The sequence below is a fragment of the Chiloscyllium punctatum genome, chromosome 5, assembly GCF_047496795.1.
Source record: "Chiloscyllium punctatum isolate Juve2018m chromosome 5, sChiPun1.3, whole genome shotgun sequence".
NCBI classification, from domain to species: Eukaryota; Metazoa; Chordata; class Chondrichthyes; order Orectolobiformes; family Hemiscylliidae; genus Chiloscyllium; species Chiloscyllium punctatum.
The window spans coordinates 11,871,785-11,896,060 of record NC_092743.1 but is presented as its reverse complement, the minus strand read 5'-3'; positions in this window follow the sequence as shown (position 1 = coordinate 11,896,060).

Here is a 24,276-nt window from a genome sequence, read left to right as displayed (position 1 = left end):
AAGGTGCTGAGGAGACCTCATTCGGAATGCCATGAGCAGCTTTGATACCCTTATTTTTAAAAAAAAGAAGAAATAATTTCAGTGGAGACAGTTCAGAGCAACTTCAATAAGATGATCCCAATATGAAGTTAAAAATTACACAACAAACCAGGTTATAGTCTAACAGGTTTATTTGGAAGTACTAGTGTTCAAAGCGCTGCTCCTTCATCAGGTAGCTGTGGAGCAGGATCATAATACACAGAATTTATAGCAAAAGATTATAGTGTCATGCAGCTGAAATGGTATATTGAACAAACCTAGATTGTTGTTAAGCCTTTCATCTTTTAGAATGGGTTTACACGTTTCCGTTCATTTAATATGTAAATCCCAGAACGTTTAAGTCACATTCTCAAGATGGCTTAAGGTTTTATGTAAAAAAAAAGGTGATATTTCAGCTCAGACAATGTAAAAAAAAAAGTTTTGAGGTTAGAGTCTGTCTGTAACTCAATCTTGAGTCAGACTGGTTCTATTTCCAAAGTAGAAATTTATAAAATATTACATGGATTGACTGCCACATCATTATTTGAAATTTGGCATTCTTGCATTTGTCCTGATGAGTGAAAAATAAAAAAACAGTTGTTAATATATTGCATTCTTTTCAGTAATATCTATATTCCCTATTATCAAGTAGCTAATAGCTCTCTTACAACAACAGACAGAATTTAACAGCCCAGAATTGTTGCGAGAGTAACAGGTCATTTCGTTGAATTGTTTTCAATATGTCAGTTGTCCAGTGATTTGTGGTAGCAAAGAAACAGCCTTTGAGCTGTGAATCTCCACAAGTTGCTGACTGAACTACAACATTTTGCAATTAGCCTCATTTCAATGCCACCTCAATTTCCCAGTTACATTTTCAAAATATTTGTTAAATTTTCACATTTAAACTTGAATTAAACTCACTGCAGAATGTCAGGGATAGCAGTGAGTTCCACAAGGCTAATGAGCCATCTTGTCAAGTAAGTGAACAAAGTAAACAATGTTGCATCCCATTCCTGAGATCAGCAATTCTTACAATTTTTTAAAAATGCAAATTTTAAATTTTGGACCAACTGTTCCTCTTGGCCCTTTTCTCGCTCAATTCAGTCTATCTCCCCATTCAGTTTCTCAAACTCACCCTGTCCCATTCTCCACCATTTCATTTATTTCTTTCTCAATCTTTGTATCTCATCAATTCACCACTGTCCCAGGTATCCTGTTGGCAAGTTACAAGGTTAAAATGCTTAAGCTGGTAGGTGAGTTTGTAATATCTGTTGCTCCACAACATGCCCCAATACAAGAAAATGTTGGTCAATAAATAAAAAGATGTTAAGAATTAGCATTCTGTTATTAACTGATAGGCTACAAGCTTATCATAGTCATAGAGTTCTGGAAATGTACAGCACACACACAGACCCTTCGGTCCAATCGTCCATGTTGACCAGATATCCTAATGTAGTCTAGTCCCATTTGCCAGCACTTGCCCCTTACCCCTCCAAACTCTTCATATTCATGTACCCATCCAGATGCTTTTTAAATGATTGTAATTGTACCAGCCTCCACCACTTCCTCTGGCAGCTTATTCCATACACACGCCACCCTCTGCATTAAAATGTTGCCCCTTAGATCCCTCTTAAATCTTTCCCCTATCACCTGAAAACTTTGCCCTCCAATTTTGGACCCCCCCTACTCCAGGGAAAAGACTTGATCATTCCCACTATCCATGTTGCTGATGATTTTATAAACCTCTATATTTCACCCCTCAGCCTCCGATGCTCCAAGGGAAAACAGCCCCAGCCTATTCGACCTCTCCCTGCAGCTCAAACCCTCCAACTCTGGCAACATGCTTGTAAACCTTTTCTGAACCCTTTCAAGTTTCACAACATCTTTCCAATAGCAGGACAACCAGAATTGAATATAGTCATCAGTTTGAAGGGAAAAAATATATCAAAGGGAAAAAACCATTGGAATTGCTAAGCTACTCACAAGTGAAAGGACAAGTTCAGCAAAATTTCCTCATGAAGTAAGCTGGAGGTAGGCATCGATGGCAGAATTGTTTCACATTATCCACTTTGACTAGAACACTGCTTTTAATTATAGCATTTACAGTTTAGTGATTTGAATTATCAAGGAAGATTTTTGCAAAGCAGATTAGCACAGGTATTAAGCAATACCACCCAAGTGGCAAATAATTGAATTAAAACAATAACTGGAAATTTGGAGAGATTAAATTAAACTCCGTGATGAGGCTGATGAGTTCCTGCAAAGGCTTTTATTCTGGGAAAGAGTATTCAGAATTAGCTATAACAAATGAAGGTGAATTGAATACTGTATCCTGGCTAGTTGCAAAGCTGTGCAATTAATTCCACACACGTGGCACCATTACACAGAAAGAGTGCTGTGATTTTTTTTTGTATATTGCCAACCATAGTGTAATTGCATTTGAGATTGACTGACGTGTGCATTCTTTAACAATAAACTGCAGTGTAGATTGAAACAAATAAATGGACCTTCATCAATAGGTGCTGAGGAGCTGTGTTGGGAGAGACAGATGAATTTTTTGGAATGCAGTAAGGGATTTTAAGATTTTTAAAAATTATTTGCTCGTGGGATGTGAGATGTCACTGGCTGGGTCAGCATTTACATCCATTCCTAATTACCCTGGAGAAGGTGGTGTTGAGTTGCCTTCTTGAACTGCTACAGTCTTTGCAATGCAAGAATCTTTAGCGAAGGAATTCCAGGATTTTGTCCCAGCGACAGTGAAGGAACGGCAATATATTTCCGAGTTAGGATGGTGAGGGGCTTGGAGGGGAACTTGCAGGTGGCGCTGTTCCCCTGTATCTGCTGCCATTCTTCCTTTTGGGTGGAAGTAGTTGTGGGTTTGGAGAAGACATGAGTCAGGAAAGTCCTGCCAAAGGATTCTTGGTGATTGCTGTAGTGAATTTCGTAGATAGTACACACTGCTGTAGCTATGCATTGGTGTTGGATAGAGTAAAAGTTGAAGATGTTGCATGTTGTGCCAATTATAGGGATTGCTTTGTTCTGGATGAGGTCATCTTCTTGAGTGTTGTTGGAATTACATGCTGCCAGAGTTAACTCAAGCCTGAGTATTGTCCAGATCTTGCGGCATTTGGACCCAGCTGCTTCAGTATCTGAGGGATTACAAATGGTGTTGAACACTGTGCAATCCTCAGTGAACTTCCCCACTTCTGACTTTGTGATGGAGGGAAGGTCATTGATAAAGCAGCTAAGATGGTTGGGCCTATAGGACACTACCCTGAGGACCTCCTAGAGCCGAGAATATTTTCTTCCAACAACTACGTGCCTATCTTCCTATGTGCCAGGTATGACTCCGACCAGCTGAGAGATTTCCCCCAATTCCCATTGATTCCAGTTTTGCTAGGAATGTCAACCTCGGTCAAATGTAGCCTTGATGTTAAGAGCTGTCCCCCTCACCTTAACTCTGGAATTCAGCTCTTTTATCCATGCCTGAACCAAGGCTGTAATGAGATCAGGAAGTGAGCAATCCTAATGGAATTAAAACAAAATGAAAAAGTGAAAGAAGTGAGAACTAGTTCACAAAACTGACAGTTTATGGGAAAGGTGAAGGTGTGAAAGGGAGGATTGAATGGATGAGTATTCCAGTAATAGATTCATTGATTTATTCAGCACAGAAAAGGCCCATCGGCATCAGTCTGCACGAACATGAATCTCACTAAAAGTGCATTAAACCCAATTCCTGCACTTGTCCCACATAAGACCATAAGACATAGGAGTGGAAGTAAGGCCATTCGGCTCATCGAGTCCACTCTGCCATTTAATCGTAGCTGGTGGGTATTTCAACTCCACTTACCCACACTCTCCCTGTATCCCTTAATTCCCTGTGAGATCAAGAATTTATCAATCTCTCTTCCTTGAAGACATTTAACATCCCAGCCTCCACTACGCTCCGTGGCAATGAATTCCACAGGCCCACCATTCTCTGGCTGAAGAAATGTCTCCTCGTTTTCACTCTAAATTGACCCCCCCCCCACCAACCTCCCCAATTCTAAGGCTGTGCCCACAGGTCCTAGTCTCCCCGCCTAACGGAAACAAATTCCCAGATCTACCCTTTCTCAGCCATGCATTATCTTTTAAGTTTCTATTAGATCTCCCTTCAACCTTCTAAACTCTATTGAATACAATCCCAGGATCGTCAGCCATTCATCATATGTTAGGCCTACTATTTCATGGATTATCCATGTGAATCTCCACCGGACACACTCCAGTGTCAGTATGTCCTTCCTGAGGTTGGGCCCCAAAGTTGGACACAGTAGTCTAAGTGAGGCCTAACTAGAGCTTTACAAAGTCTCAGAAGCACATCACTGCTTTTATATTCCAATCCTCTTGAGATAAATGACAACATTACATTTGCTTTCTTAACCATGGACTCAACCTGCAAATCAACCTTTAGAGAATCCTGGATAAGCACTCCCAGATCCCTTTGTACTTTGGATTTATGAATTTTCTCAGCATTTAGAAAATAGTCCATGCCTGTGTTCTTTTTTCCAAAGTGCAAGACCTCGCACTTGCTCACGTTGAATTTCATCAGCCATTTCCTGGACCACTGTCCTAAACTGTCTAAATCTTTCTACAAGGAGAAAGTGAGGACTGCAGATGCTGGAGATCAGAGCTGAAAATGTGTTGCTGGAAAAGTGCAGCAGGTCAGGCAGCATCAAAGGAACAGGAAAATCGATGTTTCGGGCATGAGCCCTTCTCCAGGAATGAGGAGAGTGTACCAAGCAGGCTAAGATAAAAGGTAGGGAGAAGGGACTTGGGGGAGGGGCGTTAGAAATGTGATAGGTGGAAGGAAGTTATGGTGAGAGTGATAGGCCGGAATGGGGTGGGGGCGGAGAGGTCAGGAAGAAGATTGCAGATTAGGAAGGTGGTGCTGAGTTAAGGGTTGGGACTGAGACAAGATGGAAGGAGGGGAAATGGAGAAACTGGAGAAATCTGAGTTCATCCCTTGTGGTTGGAGGGTTCCTAAGCGGAAGACGAGGCGCTCTTCCTCCAGCCGTCGTGTTGCTATGGTCTGGCGATGGAGGAGTCCAAGGACCTGCATGTCCTTGGTGGAGTGGGATGGGGAGTTGAAGTGTTGAGCTACGGGGTGGTTGGGTTGGATGGTCCGGGTGTCCCAGAGGTGTTCTCTGAAATGTTCCACAAGTAGGCGGCCTGTCTCCCCAATATAAAGGAGGCCACATTGGGTGCAGCGGATGCAGTAAATCTTTCTACAGCCTCCCCACTTACTCAGAACCACCTGCCTGTCCACCTAACTTCGTATCATCAACAAACTTCGCCAGAATGCCCCCAGTCCCTTCATCCAGATCATTAATATATAAAGTGAACAGCTGCGGTCCCAGCACTGAACTCTGTTGGACACCACTTGTCACTAGCTGCTATTCCGGAAAAGAACCTTTTATCCCAACTTTCTGCCTTCTGTCAGACAGCCAGTCCTTAACCCATGACAGTAGCTCACCTCAAATACCATGGGCCCTCACTTTACTCATCAGCCTCCCATAAGGCACCTTATCAAAGGTATTTTGGAAGTCTAGATAGACAACATCCACTGGGTGTCCCTGGTCTAATTTACTCATTCCCTCTTCAAAGAATGCTAACAGGTTTGTCAGGCATGACCTCCCTTACTAAATCCATGCTGACTTGAAAAGTGAAATGGAGAGAACACATTCCTTGAATATGATAGTTGAAGTGTTCATCCAGATATTTTTTCAAAGTTGTAATAGCTAACCTATGCGCTGGGCCCTCCATAACCCTGGGGAAAACCTGCTGTGGTCCTCACCACTGTCTGCTTGGCTTATGATTCATTGGGTCTTCCTGAGAAGAGATAGAGTATGTCTCTCGCTAATGAGTATGATCCCACACAGCAAAGCCGGGCTCCACCTCTGCTTTCGGTTCAGATTTATTCATTATTTAGCTATATTAATGAATTATCATTGAGTGCTGATTTATTTATTTTTGGTGTAGTGGTAATGCCATTGGACTAAAGCCCCAGGTTAATGTTTTCGCAACAAGGTTTTGATTCCAACCACAGCAGATGGTGAGGTTTGAATTCAACAAAAAAAGTTTAAAATTCAAAAAACTCGCCAATTAAGTAACTACTGTTATTTTTTGTAAAAACTCACCTGGTCCTCTAATAAGCTTTTTAAGGAAGGAAATCTGTAGAAATCAGTGAATCTATAGGAAATCGGGATTAGCGCACTTTTAGTGGTCGTTGAGTCTGTACCGACATAATGGCCCAAAGGGCCGTTTCTGCGCTGTATTGGTCTGTAAATCTGCTGATTTATCTTGTTTGGCCTACATGTGACTCCAGACCCACAGCAGTGCAGTTGGCGCTTTACAGCCCTCTGGGCAATTAGGGATGGGTAATAAATGCTGGTCCAGCCTGCGCCACTTACATCCCATGAACGAATGAAAATAAATTAAATTCCACTAGCTGCAGAAGTGGAATTCAGAGACAAGTCTTCAGAACACTAACCTTACCCTCCATATAGCTGTAGCACTGGGTTCAGTTGGCTTAGCTGGCTGGTTTGTGATACAGTATAATGCTAATAGTATGGATTCAATTGACTGCAGTTAGTATGAAGGACTCTTCATCTTAACTTTAACCCTTATCTGAGTTGCGGTGACCCTCAGGTTAAACCACCACCAACTGTCTCTGAGACAGCAGACCTCTGGTCTGGTAAGACAGTGATGATTTGACCACCATCTCACCCTTTTTTTTGCATCATTGTGTTGTGCTGTCGAAGAAGCCTTGTCAAATTGGACTGAACATTTCCATTTGAATTTCTTTCACCTGACAATCATTGCACTTATTCTTGTATCTCTGTCAATCATTCACTAATTCAAAAGTAAAACTCGTTGGAGAACATCAAGCTGCATTTACTTTTATTGCACTGATTTTGCTCTTAAGGCATCGCGATCAGAGGTCACTTTTGAAGCCGATTGGTATTCTGGGATAAAAGCACTTTAGTCCCAAAGGAATAGCATCAATTCCAGTTTAGCAAAATGATCCTATGAATTATACAGCGTGACTCTTATGTTCTTAGAATGGAATCCCACTTTATCTCAGTGAGTTGGAAATATTAAATTCAGAAATGCAATATAATATATCAGCCTCTCTACCAAGGTTATATCAATTCACCGCTATAGTCCTCTAATTCGGAATAGCGTAGTGCCACATTTCTCATCTGGGATGTCAGACTGAATGAAGTTTGTCATGCAGAGATGGATAATCAAGTTTATTTTCATCTTTTAATTAGAAGAGACATGGAAGGTATCTTTTATATTTTTATTGAACAAGCTCAAACATGCTGGTGCTTTCAGCAGGATTTTGTGCAGCTTCTGAAAATCGCTGTCTGTCTCCAGCCAGATAATGCCAGGCTGTTTGAAAATTAAAATCCAATTTCATTTTTTAAAGAAACCTACTCCTTTGGTCAGATGGTGTAAACAAGCACAGCTCAGATTTGAGGAGCTGAAATGGCAACAATGAAGAGAAAAGACCGAGATAATCAGCTGAACGTTTTCCTAACACGGTTGTGTCTACATTTGGATGTAGAATTAACCTTGCCTTTAATAAAGACATAATGAGAAGATTCAACAGCCCTTCTGAATGTCATGGACCTGACATAACACCACAGTTATATAGATATATTACAGATGGATAAATATAACCATTCGGATAGACAGGACAACCTCGATTATCAGAATGACACAGGCGGGGAGTATTTTGTTCAGATAATCAGATGTTCTGATAATCGAATGCTTGGATAATACAGTTTACCCAATCATCAGACCTTGAGATCTTGTTCAGATAATCCAAAGTTTGGATAGTTGATGTTCGGATAATCAAAGTTACCCAATAGATGCATCTATCCATAAGTAGTCTCTGAGTTAACCAGCCCTGAAGACCATTTGGCCCATTATCTTGTCCTATCAATAGCATATATATCTTGCCTGAGGCAATAGTCTATTCCCATCTACTCTCTCAAACTATGATATAATGTTATATATGACTTTATATATGAACAGTGGCTGACTTTAGACATTTTGGACTGCTTTCCTGTTAGAGTACACCTCATTAATTTAAACATCAGAGTATACACAAGAAACAGTTACTGAATATGGTCAGGTCTTTATTGAAACACCACGCTATATGACTCCGGTCTGTGAGCTATAAAAGTTTCCTCACTTGTTCTTCGCATCTAATTTTTTACTATTCATCTCTACATTCCCCACCACAAATTAATCATGCTAATCAAAAGTACATAAAAGTGATACTAGTATAACGACATGGTGCCAGCAAATACACATTGCCCTTCCTAATATATATTTGTGGAATGTTATTTCATGTAATGCAAGCATTATCAAGACTGACATTTGTCCCCGTCCCTAATTGCCCTTGAGAAGGTGATGTATGCTGCTTTCCTGAATTACCCCAGTCCAGCTGATGCACATACACTCCCATCGTGTTTTCGGAAAGGAAGTTCCAAGTTTTTTTTTGCCTCATCTACAATGAAAGAACAACAATGTAAGACCATAAGACATAGGAGTGGAAGTAAGGCCATTTAGCCCATTGAGTCCACTCCACCATTTAATCATGACGGGGCATTTCAACTCCACTTACCTGCACTCTCCTCATGGCCCTTAATACCTTGAAAGATCAAGAATTTATCAGTCTCTGCTTTGGAGACATTTAACGTCCCAGCCTCCACTGTGCTCCATGGCAATGAATTCCACAGGCCCACCCCTCGCTGGCTGAAGAAATGTCTCCTCATTTCCATTTTAAATTAACCCCTTCTCATTCTAAGGCTGTGCCCATGGGTCCTAGTCTCCCCGTCTAACAGAAACAACTTCCCAGCGTCCACCCTTTCTAAGCCCTGCATTATCTTGTAAGTTTCTTTTAGATCTCTCGTCAACCTTCTGAACTCTAATATAGTTCTGAGTCAGGATGGAGTATGACTTAGTGCTCCTATATATCTGCTGCCTGAGGTGATAGATGGCACAGATATGGGAGGCAGTGCCAGAGATGGCTTGGTGAGTTGCTACATTCCATCATTTAGATGGTACACACTGGTTCCTGATGAAGGGCGTTTGCCTGAAATGTCTGACCTGCCGTGCTTTTCCAGCACCACTCTAATCTATGCACTGATGTAGTGCAGTGTTGAACAGAAAGGTGCGAATACTGAAGGTAGTGAATGAGGTGTCAATCTCTTTCATCATTTGCATATCACTTTAACCAATGCCCTCTTGTTCTTGCACGGTTTAACAATAGGAACTGTTTCTGTCTATCTACTCTATCCAGGAGAAAGTGAGGACTGCAGATGCTGGAGATCAGAGCTGAAAATGTGTTGCTGGAAAAGCGCAGCAGGTCAGGCAGCATCCAAGGAGCAGGAGAATTGACGTTTCGGGCATCCTGAAGAAGGGCTGATGCCCGAAACGTCGATTCTATCTACTCTATCCAGCCCGTTTGTGATACGTGGGAATCACAACAGGGAGCTTTTAAACAGTTGCTGAAAACTCTGCTTATTGGTTGTTCTTTTACAAGATGTGGAGTGGGCAGCACTGGCAAGGTATGCATTTGGTGCCAATCCTTATTTGTATTTGCGAAGGTGGTGATGAAGCACACGTTTTGAACAGATCTCTTCAGCAGTCATGAACATTAAGGAAGGGTCACTGGACCCGAAACATTAACGCTGATTTCTCTCCACAGATGCTGCCAGACCTGCTGAGCTTTTCCAGCAATTTCTGTTTTTGTTTCTGATGTCCCGCATCCAGAGTCCTTTCAGTTTTCATGTGCAACTGAGATATTGCTAGGGTCATTTCAGAAGGCAGCTAAGAGTGAATTGCTGTGAGCCTAGCGTCATGTGTAGTCCAAACCAGCTGAGGATGGCAGATGCATTTCCCTGAAGGACACTTACGAATCAAATGAGTTTTTCCAGCAACATTCAATGCTATTTTCATGACACTGTTCCTGTGAAAAGGCACTATTGTTCTATATTTATGATCAAGTTCCACTTGCTGGCCATGGTGGGATTTGAACCCATTTTCCCAGGTCATTAGTCTCAGGCTCTGGATTGCAAATCCAGTCATATTGCCATTTTATCTGTGTTCACTCGTGGGATGTGGGTGGCACATCCTGCCCCTAGTTGCCCTTGAGAAGGTGGTGGGGAGTTGCCTTCTTGAACCTTTGCAATCCATGTACTGTAGGTTGACCCACAATGCCACTTGTGAGGAAATTTCAGGATTTTGACCCAGGAGTGAAAGGACAGCAATATATTTCCAAGTCAGGATGATCAGTGACTTGGAGAGGAACTTGCAGGTGATGGTATCTGCTGATATCTGGTTCACATGTTTCTGCTGCCCTTGTCTTTTTAGATGGAAGTGGTCATAAGTTTGGAATGTACTGTCTAGGGAGTCTTGGTGAATTTCTGCAGTGCATCTTGTAGCTAGTACACACTGCTGCTACTGAGCATTAGTGGTGGAGGGAGAGATATGCGTATGGACAAGGCACCAATCATGTGACCTGTTTTATCCTGGATGGCTTCTTGTGTGTTGTTGGAGCTGCATCCATCCAGGCAAGTGGGGAGTATTCCATCACACTTTGGGCTTGTGCCAAGTAGATGTTGGATGAGTTTGAGGGATTCCGGAGTTGAGTTATTCACTGTAGGATTCCGAGCCTCTGACGTACCCCTGCAGTATTTACATGGCTAGTCCAGTCAGTTTCTAGTCAATGATCAGCCCCAGAGCATGGACTCAGGCCACCATCTCCAAAATACTGAAATATAGTCCCAATATGTCAACGTACAGTCTCCAGAACATGCTGAGGACTAACTACAATGTACTAAAGCTTGTAGGCATTTAGACATTCCAATTTCCCTTTAAGAAATCAATTGCAATGCCAGGGAGGAATTGTAGGGCAAGGGAGTAGATATCTGGGTGTAAAGATATGTGAATTACCAAAAGCCACAAAAAGATAATGTGGCTCATTTCCTGAGGAATAGCAAATTCTGCAGAGAACCTGTGGTGGAGTGGGTAATATCCAGATGTTCCAGGTTCAAGTTCCAAACCAAGACTTGTAGGTTCTGGAAGGTCCATTCATAACATGGCCCACAAGGTAGTTTGCAGATACGAAGTCTGGGAGAGTGAAAGTGGGAGAGTCTTCTGGTCAGCCATCCCATGGAAGGCAATGGCAAAACATTGCAGTACCTTGCCCATAAGTGTGGATAGATGACTCCCTTGAGAAGGTGATGGCCTCGTGGTATTGTCATACGACTGTTAATTCTGGAGACCTGGGTCTGAATCCAACCATGGCAGATGGTGGAATTTAAAGTCATTTTTTTAAAAATCTGGAATTGAGAGCAATGACCACACATCCGTTACCAGTTGTTTGAGAAACCCATCTGGTTCACCTTTCAGAAAGGAAACTGCCATCCTTCCCTGTGACTCCAGACCCACCGTAACTCTTAAATGCCCTCTGGGCACATAGGGATGGACAATAAATGCTGGCCCAGCCAGCAATACCCCCATCGTGTGAATGAAGAAAATACTTGGAATATTGTGTGCTAAATAGATTCCATACTACCAAAGGTAACACTGAAGTACTGGAAGAAATGCATTAAAGATTTAATGTTACCAGGACTGAGAGAATACAGATGAAATCTTTATTTAAATGTATAATGTTATTTTCTTTGACTGAAATTCAAATCACCTTGGAGACAAAGACAAGTACTAATACAATAAAGTATTAAAGGAAGCAAATGCCATTACCCAATTACCTACTGCATCGAGTAATAGATAATAGATCACTACATGAAAGACCTGGTGTATTCTTAGATCATGGTGGTAGGTGGGCAGGATTCTTTGCTGCGACTAAGATTAATCTCTCATTATAATCCCTATGATCACCATGTAATGCATCATCCCCACAGAATGTCACAGGATATTGTAATGTATCATCCCTACAGAATGTCACTGGACATTGAATAATCTCTAAGAAGGTGTGCTTTGATTTATCTTTGATTCCAAAGGAATTTTAAAAAATATTTCACATTGGCAGTGTCGATGTAAAATTACAAAAGAAGTTTCTTCCACATTTTTCATGGAAAATCTAAAAATTCCCTTCCTTTTGAAAATGAGCATCTTATTAAATAAATTGAATTCTGGGTTATTGGCATATTAGAGGTTTCAAGAAAAGTAATATTTGCATTCCAATTGAATTATAAAGGGGGAAGTGATGGCCCAGTGGTTTTTTTTTCTGGGCTATTAATTCAGAGATCCAGATCATGTTCTGGGGATCTGGATTCAATTCCCACTGTCGTAGGTGGTGGTCATTGAATCCATTGTCAGAAAATCCCATCTGCCTCATGGATGTCCTTTAGGGAAGGAAACTGCTATCCTTACCTGGTCTGACCTACATGTAACTCCAGAACAACAGTGCAGTGCTTGACTCTTAACTGCCCTCTGGGCAATTAGGAATGGTTAATAAGTGCTGGCCTAGCCAGCAATGCCCATACGCTGTGAATGATTTTTAAAAAGAACATAGTTCCAATTGCTGAATTTTCAGTGTGAACTATTTTATAAGCATTGGAGTGAATTGAAAATGAAAAATAAATATGCGATGCTTGTAATTACAGAACAAAATGAAGGAAAACACACAAAGGGTTTCATTAATTTTTAATGCTGATAGGATTTAATCATTTTATGGTAACAATCATTGCTCTCACTGCCTATAATATGAAATGCCAATTAAAATAGAACTTATGTCAGAATCAATCCTGACTGAGAGCAGAATTTTAATTGATTTACCAGCGATTGTGAATAATCTCATGGTGTCATTCAATGAACAGTAGGGAGTGTCCTTGGCAAAATTTCTCTGTCAACCTTGAGTCCCACATTCATTCACAATTGTTCCCTCTCAACCCCTCAGCCAGCATTCAAATCCTGCATACATGCCCTTTCCTGAATCCAAGTCAGGAGTGTGGTGGAATACTGTAATCCCCACTTGCCTAGATGAGCACAGCTCCAACAATACCCAAGGAGCTTGACTGTTACCACATTCATCATCTCCAACATTCACTCCCTTCACCACTGTTGCACAGTGACAGCAGCGTGCACTATCCCCAAGGTCCTGAAGGTTCCTTCAACAGACAGAGGCGGGGGAGGAGAGTATGGAACAGATGGTGATGGTGTACAGAGCAAAAGACATAGGGAGTGCTAATGGTGACATTGAGATGAAAAATTGTGTTGATGATAGGTGTAAATAGTAACAGAAATGGAAAAATAATAAATATAATCAAAAATAAGTCAGCTCCACTTTATGCGGTGAATGTTTTACAGTGTCCTCCATTTTGATTACATTCCCTTACCACCTTGTAATGTTATCCTCACTTTAATTAATATTTGGCCATCACTATCCCTGTTAGCCCCTTCCACCCTCTGACATAACTTGGAGGACGTTTTGCCACCACTGAGAGACTCTCTCCCAATGTTGGCCAGTACAGTATCTCCTGTGATGGGCTACATTAAATCAAGCCCCAGAGAGCTAATTTCAAACAAAGGAAAGTGGTTTCATATCTGTTGAGATTCGTACACGGCCTCTTTGATTAAAGGACTGTGCAGCATCTGTCAGAACTCTAGCTGTGGAGAATCAAGGGGGCCCACTGCTGAGCTCGCTTCAGATACAAATAGATTCGCTTATAAACATAACGAGGTCCTTTCACAATTATTTGGGCATTGGTGAAGTTACACCTTGAGCGCTTTGTACTGTCTTGATCTCCTGACCCAGGAATAGCCAAGGGAGCATGCAGGACAGGTTGCTGGGATGGAGGGATTGCACTGTGAGAAGATTGAGTTGTTCCTGAGAATGGAGGTGATTTCATTGAAGCGCAAAATTCTTAAGGGGTTTGACAAGGGTGACTGCAGTGAACATACCTTTGCTGGTTGGGGTTAGGATTAAGGTTAGTGTTAGGGTCAGAGTCAGGGTCAAAGTTAGGGTTGGGGTCAGGGTCAGGGTAAGGATTAGTTTAGGATCAGGATCAGGGTCAGGTTTAGTGTTAGGGTTAGGGTTAAAGTCAGGGTTAGGATCAGGGCCAGGATTAATGTAAGTGTTCGTATTAGAGTCCGACTTAGCATTGGTGTTTGGGTTAGAGTTAGATTTAGGGTCAGGGTTATGGTTAAGGTCAGGGTTAAGGTTAGGATTAGTCTAACCCTAACTCTAGCACTAAGGTGAGGGTTAGGGTTAAGGTTAACCCTTCCGACTTCCCCCTTTCAACTCATCCAGGTTCTTGTTGCTTTCTTTTCTGTGACAAGTATCCACCTCCTTCCTGAGGGCCTGCCGCTGTGACATGGTGAAGAATGGGCAGCAAGCTCTAAGGGTAATGTGGCCTCGCCAGCTTCTGTAAGAATCACATCTTGATGTGTCGATCACTCAATAGCTCATGAAATGGTTTGCGTAGCTATGTCTTTAATCGCAAAACAAGTCATAAGATTGAGCAAGTGCTTCATTGTAGTTAGAAAAGTGAAAATAATGAACAGGGAATCAATGGAAATAGGTGCAGCAGTAGGCCATTTGGCCCTTTAAGCTTGCTGCACCATTCAATATAGTCACGGCTGATCATCCAACTCAGACCTCTGTTGCTGCTTTGTCCCCCATACCCTTTGACCTTTTTAGCCCCAAGAACGATATTTGAATCCTTCTCAAAGCCATGCAATGTGTTGGCCTCCACCACTACCTGTGACAGAGATCATTTTTGAATTAAGCATCATTCATGGAGAGGAAATTCCTCAGTATGATGATGATAGAATTTTCTGCGATGGTGGTGCTTTATAAAGTACACCAATCCCTGGCTGTGACTGTTACGATATGGATTGAGTATCATTTTTCTCAGTGAATAAATAAACAAGTTTATTTGGGGTGGCACGGTAGCTCAGTGGTTAGTCCTGCTGCCTCACAGTGCCAGGGTCCCAGGTTCGATTCCAGCCTCGGGTGACTGTCTGTTTGGAGTTTGCACATTCTCCCCATGTCTGTGTGGGTTTCCTCCAGGTGCTCTGGTTTCCTCCCACAGTCCAAAGATGTGCAGGTCAGGTGAATTGGTCATGCTAAACTCTCCCATAGTGTTAGGGGTTCATGCCACCCCCACCCCCAGGTACCTTCCCCTGCAATCAGAAAAGATGCAAAACCTGCATCCTATGTATCTCCATTAGTTTTCCTGTCATTCACATGAACGAGTATAGGCCTAGACTTCTTAATGTCTGTTCATAAGACAAGGCTTTTATCTCTGCAATTAGTATAGTGAATCCTCTAAAATGTGTTCGAACTTGAAGCATATGGAACATTCCTTTAATATGATGCCAGAGAGTCCAGTAAGGAGTCCTTCCAGCCTTGCATTCAATTCCCATTCTCTCCAAATTCAGATAGCTAGGGAGAAGTCTTCCTCTGCCTCAGAAAGATACTGCCTTTACTGACTGCATCAATTCCCAAAGATGCCTTTGAGTTAACCCAAAACCTTCTCCTTTTTGGTCAAGAGGCAGGGTGTTGGTCACTCTGTCCTGGGCAATATTTACTCCTCATCTCTGTCTTAAATCTGCAACCTCTTATCCTAAATCTATGACCAGATTTCCCCGCAACTGGAAGCATCCTTTCTGCATCTACTTTGTCTCCTTTACCACCTTACATCAATTCAATCTCCTCTCAGACTTCTAAACTCCAGTGAGTATGGGCTTAAACTGCTCAATCTCTCCACATTGAACTGTACATGAGTCTAAACCTACACCTCTTAACCTCAACTGAACAGTCGAACAATTTCTCCTCTTGTGCTTATCCAGCTCCCACACATTGAGACATGTAGCATTCCAGTTTCTGGCTGGAGCTATATTCTAGTAGGAGATTTCTGGCATGTTGAATTTTATCCCCACAGTTACATCAATCCGTCTCAGTGCACAGCTAGGAGCAACATTTCTTTGAGAAAGTACAGCCACTTCCATTACCACATGAATTCTCAAAAAGAACCAAGCTGTATTGCTGTAGTGTCTTTAACCATCTCAGGATATCTCAAAGCCCTTTGCAACTGATGAACTGCTTCTGAGGTGTGGGCAGTGTTGTCAAGTCAGAAATGCAGCAGCCAAAAGTTCTTCAGCCAGTAATGATACACTGCCTGGAGAATCTATTCCATTGCCATTGGCAGAGGGATAAACATTATCTGAGAGCTGACTCTTCTTTAAAATGGAACCATATCCATCTGAGATAGCAGAGAGTCCTTGTAGGGAGGTGAGAGACATTGACATAATAGCAGTGTCACTACATCAGTGATACAGAAAGCAAGGTTAATTCTTTGAGAACGTGGGTTCAAATCCCTGCTTGGCAGTCGGTAGAATCTATTTTCAATCCATTACAATCTTGTCAGTGTCAGTAATGGTGAGTATGAATCTATCCTCAGCTGTAGCAAAAACAACTCTGGTTTCCTAGTGTAGTGATTGTAAAGACGTCAGCCAGGTGGACCTTCAATAATATGAGTTCCCTGATTGGGGCTGTTAATCTGGTCAATCAGGTAGCCCTGGCTGACAGATAAAAACAAGACTGTCAGGGGTTCTGTTCACTCTGAGTGAGCTGGATCAGTGTCAAGGACTCTCCATGTGTAGATAAAGGGGGATTTGGTGATGGGATACCAGCCTCTGTGGAGTTATTTCACCAAGGATCCATTACAGAGGGAAATATGCCATCCTTATCTAATCTGGGATACATGAGATCCCAGACCCACAGCAATGTAGTTGATTCTTGACTACCCTTGGGGCAATTAGGAATGGGCAATAAATGCTGGTCTAGCTAGCGATCCCATGAATCACAGATTATTTTGACACAGACTTTGATCTATCATGGGTTTGTACTCACAGAGTCAAAGAGATGTACAGCATGGAAACAGACCCTTTGGTCCAACCTGTCCATGCCGACCAGATATCCCAACCCAATCTAGTTCCACCTGCCAGCGCCCGGCCCATATTCCTCCAAACCCTTCCTATTCATATACCCATCCAAATGCCTCTTAAATGTTGCAATTGTACCAGCCTCCACCACATCCTCTGGCAGCTCATTCCAGACACACACCACCCTCTATGTGAAAATGTTGCCCCTTAGGTCTCTTTTATATCTTTCCCCTCTCGCAGTAAACCTATGCCCTCTAGTTCTGGACTCCCTGACCCCAGGGAAAAGATCTTGACTATTCACCCTATCCATGTCCCTCATAATTTTGTAAATCTCTATAAGGTCACCCCTCAGCCTCCAACGCTCCAGGGAAAACAGCCCCAGCCTGTTCAGCCTCTCCTTATAGTGCAAATCCTCCAACCCTGGCAACATCCTTGTAAATCTTTTCTGAACCCTTTCAAGTTTCATAACATCTTTCCGATAGGAAGGAGACCAGAATTGCACACAATATTCCAACAGTGGCCTAACCAATGTCCTGTACAGCCACAACATGACCTCCCAACCCCTGTACTCAATACTCTGACCAATAAAGGAAAGCATACCAAACGCCTTCTTCACTATCCTATCTACCTGCGACTCCACTTTCAAGGAGCTATGAACCTCACTCCAAGGTCTCTTTGTTCAGCAACACTCCCTAGGCCCTTACCATTAAGTGTTTAAGTCCTGCTAAGATTTGCTTTCCCAAAATGCAGCACCTCGCATTTATCTGAATTAACCTCCATCTGCCACTTCTCAGCTCATTGGCCCATCTGGTCAAGATCCTGTTGTAATTTAAGGTAATAGAACATAGAAGAATACAACGCAGTACAGGCCCTTCAGCCCTCGATGTTGCGCCGATCAAAGCCCACCTAACCTACACTAACCCACTATCCTCCATATACCTATCCAATGCCCGCTTAAATACCCATAAAGAGGGAGAGTCCACTACTGCTACTGGCAGGGCATTCCATGAACTTACGACTCGCTGAGTGAAGAACCTACCCCTAACATCAGTCCTATATCTACCCCCCCTTAATTTAAAGCTATGCCCCCTTGTAATAGCTGACTCCATACGTGGAAAAAGGTTCTCACTGTCAACCCTATCTAACCCCCTAATCATCTTGTACACCTCTATCAAATCACCCCTAAACCTTCTTTTCTCCAATGAAAACAACCCCAAGTGCCTCAGCCTTTCCTCATAGGATTTTCCTACCATACCAGGCAACATCCTGGTAAACTTCCTCTGCACCCGTTCCAGTGCCTCCACATCCTTCCTATAGTATGGCGACCAAAACTGCACACAATATTCCAGATGCGGCCGCACCAGAGTCTTATACAATCTTCTTCACTGTCCACTACATCTCCAATTTTGGTGTCATTTGCAAACTTACTAACTGTACCTCTTATGCTCATATCCAAATCATTTATGTAAATGACAAAAAGTAGAGGGCCCAGCACCGATACTTGTGGTACTCCACTGGTCACAGGCCTCCAGTCTGAAAAACAACCCTCCACCACCACCCTCTGTCTTCTACCTTTGAGCTAGTTCTGTATCCAAGTGGCTAGTTCTCCCTGTATTCTGTGAGATCTAACTTTGCTAATCGGTCTCCCATGGGGAACCTTGTTGAATGCCTTACTGACGTCCATATAGATCACATCTACTGCTCTGCCCTCATCAATCCTCTTTGTTACTTCTTCCAAAAACCCAATCAAGTTTTTGAGACATGATTTCCCATGCACAAAGCCATGTTGACTATCCATAATCAGTCCTTGCCTTTCCAAATACATGTACATCTGTCCCTCAGGATTCCCTCCAACAACTTGCCCACCATCGACCTCAGGCTCACTGGTCTATAGTTCCCTGGCTTGTCCTTACCACCCTTCTTAAACAGTGGCACCACGTTAGCCAACCTCCAGTCTTCCAGCACCTCACCTGTGACTATTGATGATGCAAATATCTCAGCAAGGGGCCAGCAATCATTTCTCTAGCTTCCCACAGAGTTCTATGATACACCTGATCAGGTCCAAGGGATTTATTCACTTTTATGCGTTTCAGGACATCCAGCACTTCCTCATCTGTAATATGGACAAGATGTCACCATCTATTTCCCTACAGTCTATATCTTCCATATGCTTTTCCACAGTAAATATTGATGCAAAATATTCATTTAGTATCTCCCCCATTTTCTGCGGCTCCACATGAAGGCCGCCTTGCTGATCTTTGAGGGGCCCTATTCTCTCCTTAGTTACCCTTTTGTCCTTAATATATTTGTAAAAACCCTTTGGATTCTCGTTAATTCTATTTGCCTATTGAATGAATTTTAAAATAGACTAATTGGAGTGCCATCTTAATTGTTTGAGTTTAAGGTTCAGAATTTGCCCTGCACCCAGGACCCAAATAGGTCCGCAGAGGTTTCTTCCCACCCCAAATCTCCAAAATGAGAAGTAAACCCACAGTCTTCTGTCTCAGAGATGCATGTGTTATTGGCTACTCGTTAAAGAGGCTGACTAATGATTGACTACTTCTTAAGCAGTTCTCAGAACTCTGGAATATATCATACAGGATTGATTAGACCATTGTTCTGGAGGGCAGCTTGTAAATGACCATCAAGAATGTTCCCTTTCATATCATGTTGCGTGACCAGCTTTTGATGATCACGAATGCAGCTTCCTCTGATATTTGTGGTTGATGAAGTGCCCAGTGCTCTGACCTTTACCCATTCTGTGCCTGTTTTTCTGTTGTTGTCCTTTAGCAGCAGACAGCAATGGGCGCTTTCTGCTCAGCGGACAAAAAGATGTCTGTTCGACAACATCAAGGTTGTGATTTCCATTCGCTAAAGAGTGAAAAGTTCATGGCACTTAAATCAAAACCCAAAACAAATCCTGTATCTTTCAACATCAGTAACTTCTCAAGCGAAGGGTTGGCAAGCTTTTGAAGCAGCGAGAATTATATATTTTCTATCCATCTGGAGTATGTTAGTGTTGGTTACCAGGAGGATGACAGATGACCAGAGGACACAGATTTTAAATAATAGTAAAGAAACAACTGAGATGAAGAATCTCGTTCAGCAATTTGTTGTCTCAGACAGATAGTAAATGTAAAAACAAAAGTCATGAGATGTGGTTGTCATTAACAATGCCAGCATTTATTGCCTCTCCCCAGTTGCCCAGAGGGCAGTTACAAAAGAACTGTGTTGGTGTAGGTCTGAAGTCACATGTAGGCCACAGTGGGTAAGGATGACAGATCTGAAAAATATGTTGCTAGAAAAGCACAGCAGGTCAGGCAACATCCAGGGAGAAGGAGAATCGACGTTTCGGGCATAAGCCCTTCTTCAGGAAGGCTTATGCCCGAAACGTCGATTCTCCTGCTCCTTGCATGCAGCCTGACCTGCTGTGCTTTTCCAGCAACATATTTTTCGGCTCTGATCTCCAGCGTCTGCAGTCCTCACTTTCTCCAAGGACGACAGATCTCCCTCCCCAAAGTGAACCAGATGGGTTTTCACGAAAATTGACAGTAGTCACATTGCCACCATTAGATAGATGTCTTTTAATTCTAGATTGTTATCAAATTCACATTTCACCACCTACCACAGTGGACTTTTGAACCCATGTCCCCAGAACATTAGCTTGGGGTTTAATGAATGTCTGGTCCAGTGACACTATCACTGTGCTGCCCTTCCATGGAAAGAGTAAGAAATATCATCACGGTAGCTTCCAGAAATAGAGGACAGTTTATTGGGTATCCTGACAGGTTCTGTGTATGTTCACCAACAGTGGTGGATCGCTCTCCAGTGACGGCCTTAGCTTTAAGATATCTTTAATCAATCTGTTTGGATACACCTGAACCTAGGACTTCGGGCCCGGAGGTAAGGGAACGACCACTGCTCCACAAGAAACCCTCTTGTGTTTGCATCAACAGTATGCAGTGAAAGTAGAAATGTGTGCTGACTTTTAAGTTAAATCTGATGTCTCCCAACAAGCAATCCTGGATCTTTGATAAGATGTAACTTGGTTATGACGACTATTCTAATGATGGTAATCCTGAACAGGTTCAATCCCAACAGTTCCTTGAAGGTAAGCTTGCAGGCAGACAGGATGGTGTGGAAAGCATCTTGTTCACCATGGCTTTATTGGTCAGAGTATTGAGTACAGGAGTTGGGAGGTCACGTTGCGGCTGTACAGGACATTGGTTAGGCCACTGTTGGAATATTGCATGCAATTCTGGTCTCCTTCCTATCGGAAAGATGTTTTGAAACTTGAAAGGGTTCAGAAAAGATTTACAAGGATGTTGCCAGGATTGGAGGATTTGAGCTATAGGGAGAGGCTGAACAGACTGGGGCTGTTTTCCCTGGAGCGTCGGAGGATGAGGGGTGACCTTATAGAGGTTTATAAAATCATAAGGGGCATGGATAGGGTGAATAGTCAAGATCTTTTTCCCAGAGTAGGGGAGTCCAAAAGTAGAGAGCATCAGTTTAGGGTGAGAAGAGAAAGATATAAGTGGGTGGCATGGTGGCACAGTGGTTAGCACTGCTGCCTCACAGTGCCTGAGACCCGGGTTCAATTCCGCCTCAGGATAACTCCTCTGTGTGGAGTTTGCACATTCTCCCCGTGTCTGCGTGGGTGCTCCGGTTTCCTACCACAATCCAAAAATGTGCAGGTTAGGTGAATTGGCCATGCTAAACTGCCCGTAGTGTTAGGTAAAGGGGTAGATGCAGGGGTATGGGTCTGGGTGGTATACGCTTCAGCAGGTCAGTGTGGACTTGTTGGGCCGAAGGGCCTGTTTCCACACTGTAAGTAATCTAAATCTAATCTAATAAAAGGGGCCTAAGAAGCAATGTTTTCACACAGAGGATGGTCTGTGTATGAAATGAGCAGTCAGAGGAAGTTGTAGGAGCTGGTATCCTGTAATTACAGCTTTTAAAAGGCATCTGGATGGATACATGAATAGGAAGGGTTTAGAGGATGTGGGCCAAATGGTGGCAAATGGGGCTAGATTAATTTTGGATAACTGGTTGGCATGGACGAGTGGGACCGAAGGGTCTGTTCCATGCTGTACATCTCTATGACTCTATGAAACCTGACTTAATAGATTACATATTTGACTATTTTGCAGATCCTTGTTCCCAGAACAACACTCTGGGATTTCGGATTACTAACCCAGTGACAATACTACTTCCCCTTGTCGTCATCTCTCCTCATGTAACTCAGAGACAACCCTTATCTGAAAACAATCCTATGAAATGCCTTTGAAATGTTCTACTAGAGTAAAGGTGCTGCAGCAATGATAGCTGATGCATTTCTTTTTATCTTAAAACACTTTGAAAGGTTTGACTTCATCCTTTGGAAGTTTCAGCCAACAGTTGGATGTGGATCAGCTGGAAATGATATTGGTGATCCCAGTTGATGGATTTTATAAAGTGGATGGGGAGTGGAACCATTCATCTTTCCTGAAATAAACTGACTGCATGGAGTTTGCACATTCTCATGGATTTCCACCTGGTGCTCTGGTTTTCCTTCCAACAGAATAAAGATGTGCAAGTTAGGTGGATTGGTCATGCTAAATTGCCCCTTAGTAGACAGGCAGGAGGCTGGAAAAACACAGCAGGCCAAGCAGCATCAGGAGATGGACAAGTCAATGTTTTGGGTGTGGGAGGAGTTCAGATTATGGGGGGGGGGGGGCAGGGCGTGAAGTGGGGGTAGGTGAAGATGGGTAGAGGGTACAACCTGGTTGATGAATGGGATGAATGAACCTGGTTGGTGGCAGGGAGCAGTTGAAGGGAGGGGGATGGGGAGGGGCTGGGATAGGAGCTGGGGGATGGGATGGGAAGGGAGGTTATGTGAAATTAGAGAACTCAATGTTGAGTCCCAGGTAGGGTGCCCAGGCAGAAGATAAGGTGTTGTTCCTCCAGCAGGTAGTGTGGTTTGCTTTGGCAATGGAGGAGGCCAAGGATGGTCATGTCAGAAAGGGAGTGTATGGGAAATTGAAATGGGAGGTAACTGAGATCATCAGGAGCAGCTGATGCAGTAAACTAGGTTGGAATAGAGGCCATAGTATTCAGGGTGTGCAGGTTAACTGGATTAACTGTGGTAAGTACAAGGGTAGGGTGGGTGTCTGGGTCTAGGTAGGATGTACTTTTGGTACAGACGTGATGGGCCAAATAGCCTCCTTCTATACTGTAGCGATTCTACGAGTGACATTTTGTCTGACATGTAGGATTTCCAATCAACTCTTTTATTTACAGACTAGGATTCTGAATCCTGATCCCAGGCAAAGTAGCTCTCTGACGTATTAATCCATCCTCTCTTCTCAGTATCTCAGTAGAAAGTGATTGTTGATGTCAATCTTACAAGAATCTTTTACGTCATCATTTTCTCATATTACATCTCAGTCCTCCCACCCCTCCTCATTGTCCTTCAGTTCTTTGTGCCATTCAAACAGTTATCCAATTCCCTTTTCTGGACATGTCTATTAAATCTAATTCCACCCACCTTTTCAATCAGTACCTTTCAGATCATGTCTCTTACAACATTTGTTGCCTGCACTGCCAACATCCAAGGCTTAAATTCTGAGAACAAGTGTTCAAATCCCACTACGGTGAAACTTGAATTCAACAAAAATCTGAACTAAAAGGCCTTCTGAATAAGGTCACTGGACATGAAACTTGAACTTTGCTTTCCCTCCACAGATGTTGCCAGACCTGCTGAGTTTTTTCCAGCCTTTTCTGTTTTCATGTCAGATACTCAGCATTCACAGCACTTTGTTTTTTTGTTAATGGCTATCTACAGTCTGTTCCTCCCTCAAAAAACATGACCACTGTAATGTGAATCACATGGGCCTCGTATCTAGGTGGAAATGATCTACATTAAAGAGACATAGGATACTTACAAGCTTCATATGATATTTATTTACAAGGTTACACAATAAAGATCTGTTCCTACTGATCCAACAAGAGCAGTGTTTTTTCCGTGTCTATTTATAATTACTCAAGTAATTTCCTTGTTAATTCCTACCACTTGCATAATGCAAACACAGTTCATATAAAAGATGGCAGATGGTCCTAAGACATGCTTCAGTCTAATGTATTGTTGGAACAGTTTCAATTCTTATCTTGTTCCTATATTGTTGTTGGTTTGTACATAAGTACGTTTGTTACACCTTAGACAAGACGATTTAGAAAAGCCTTAAATATCAATCAAAATTATTTTAAATTACCTTTTTTGTGGGCATTGCTGGCAAGGCCAGCATTTGT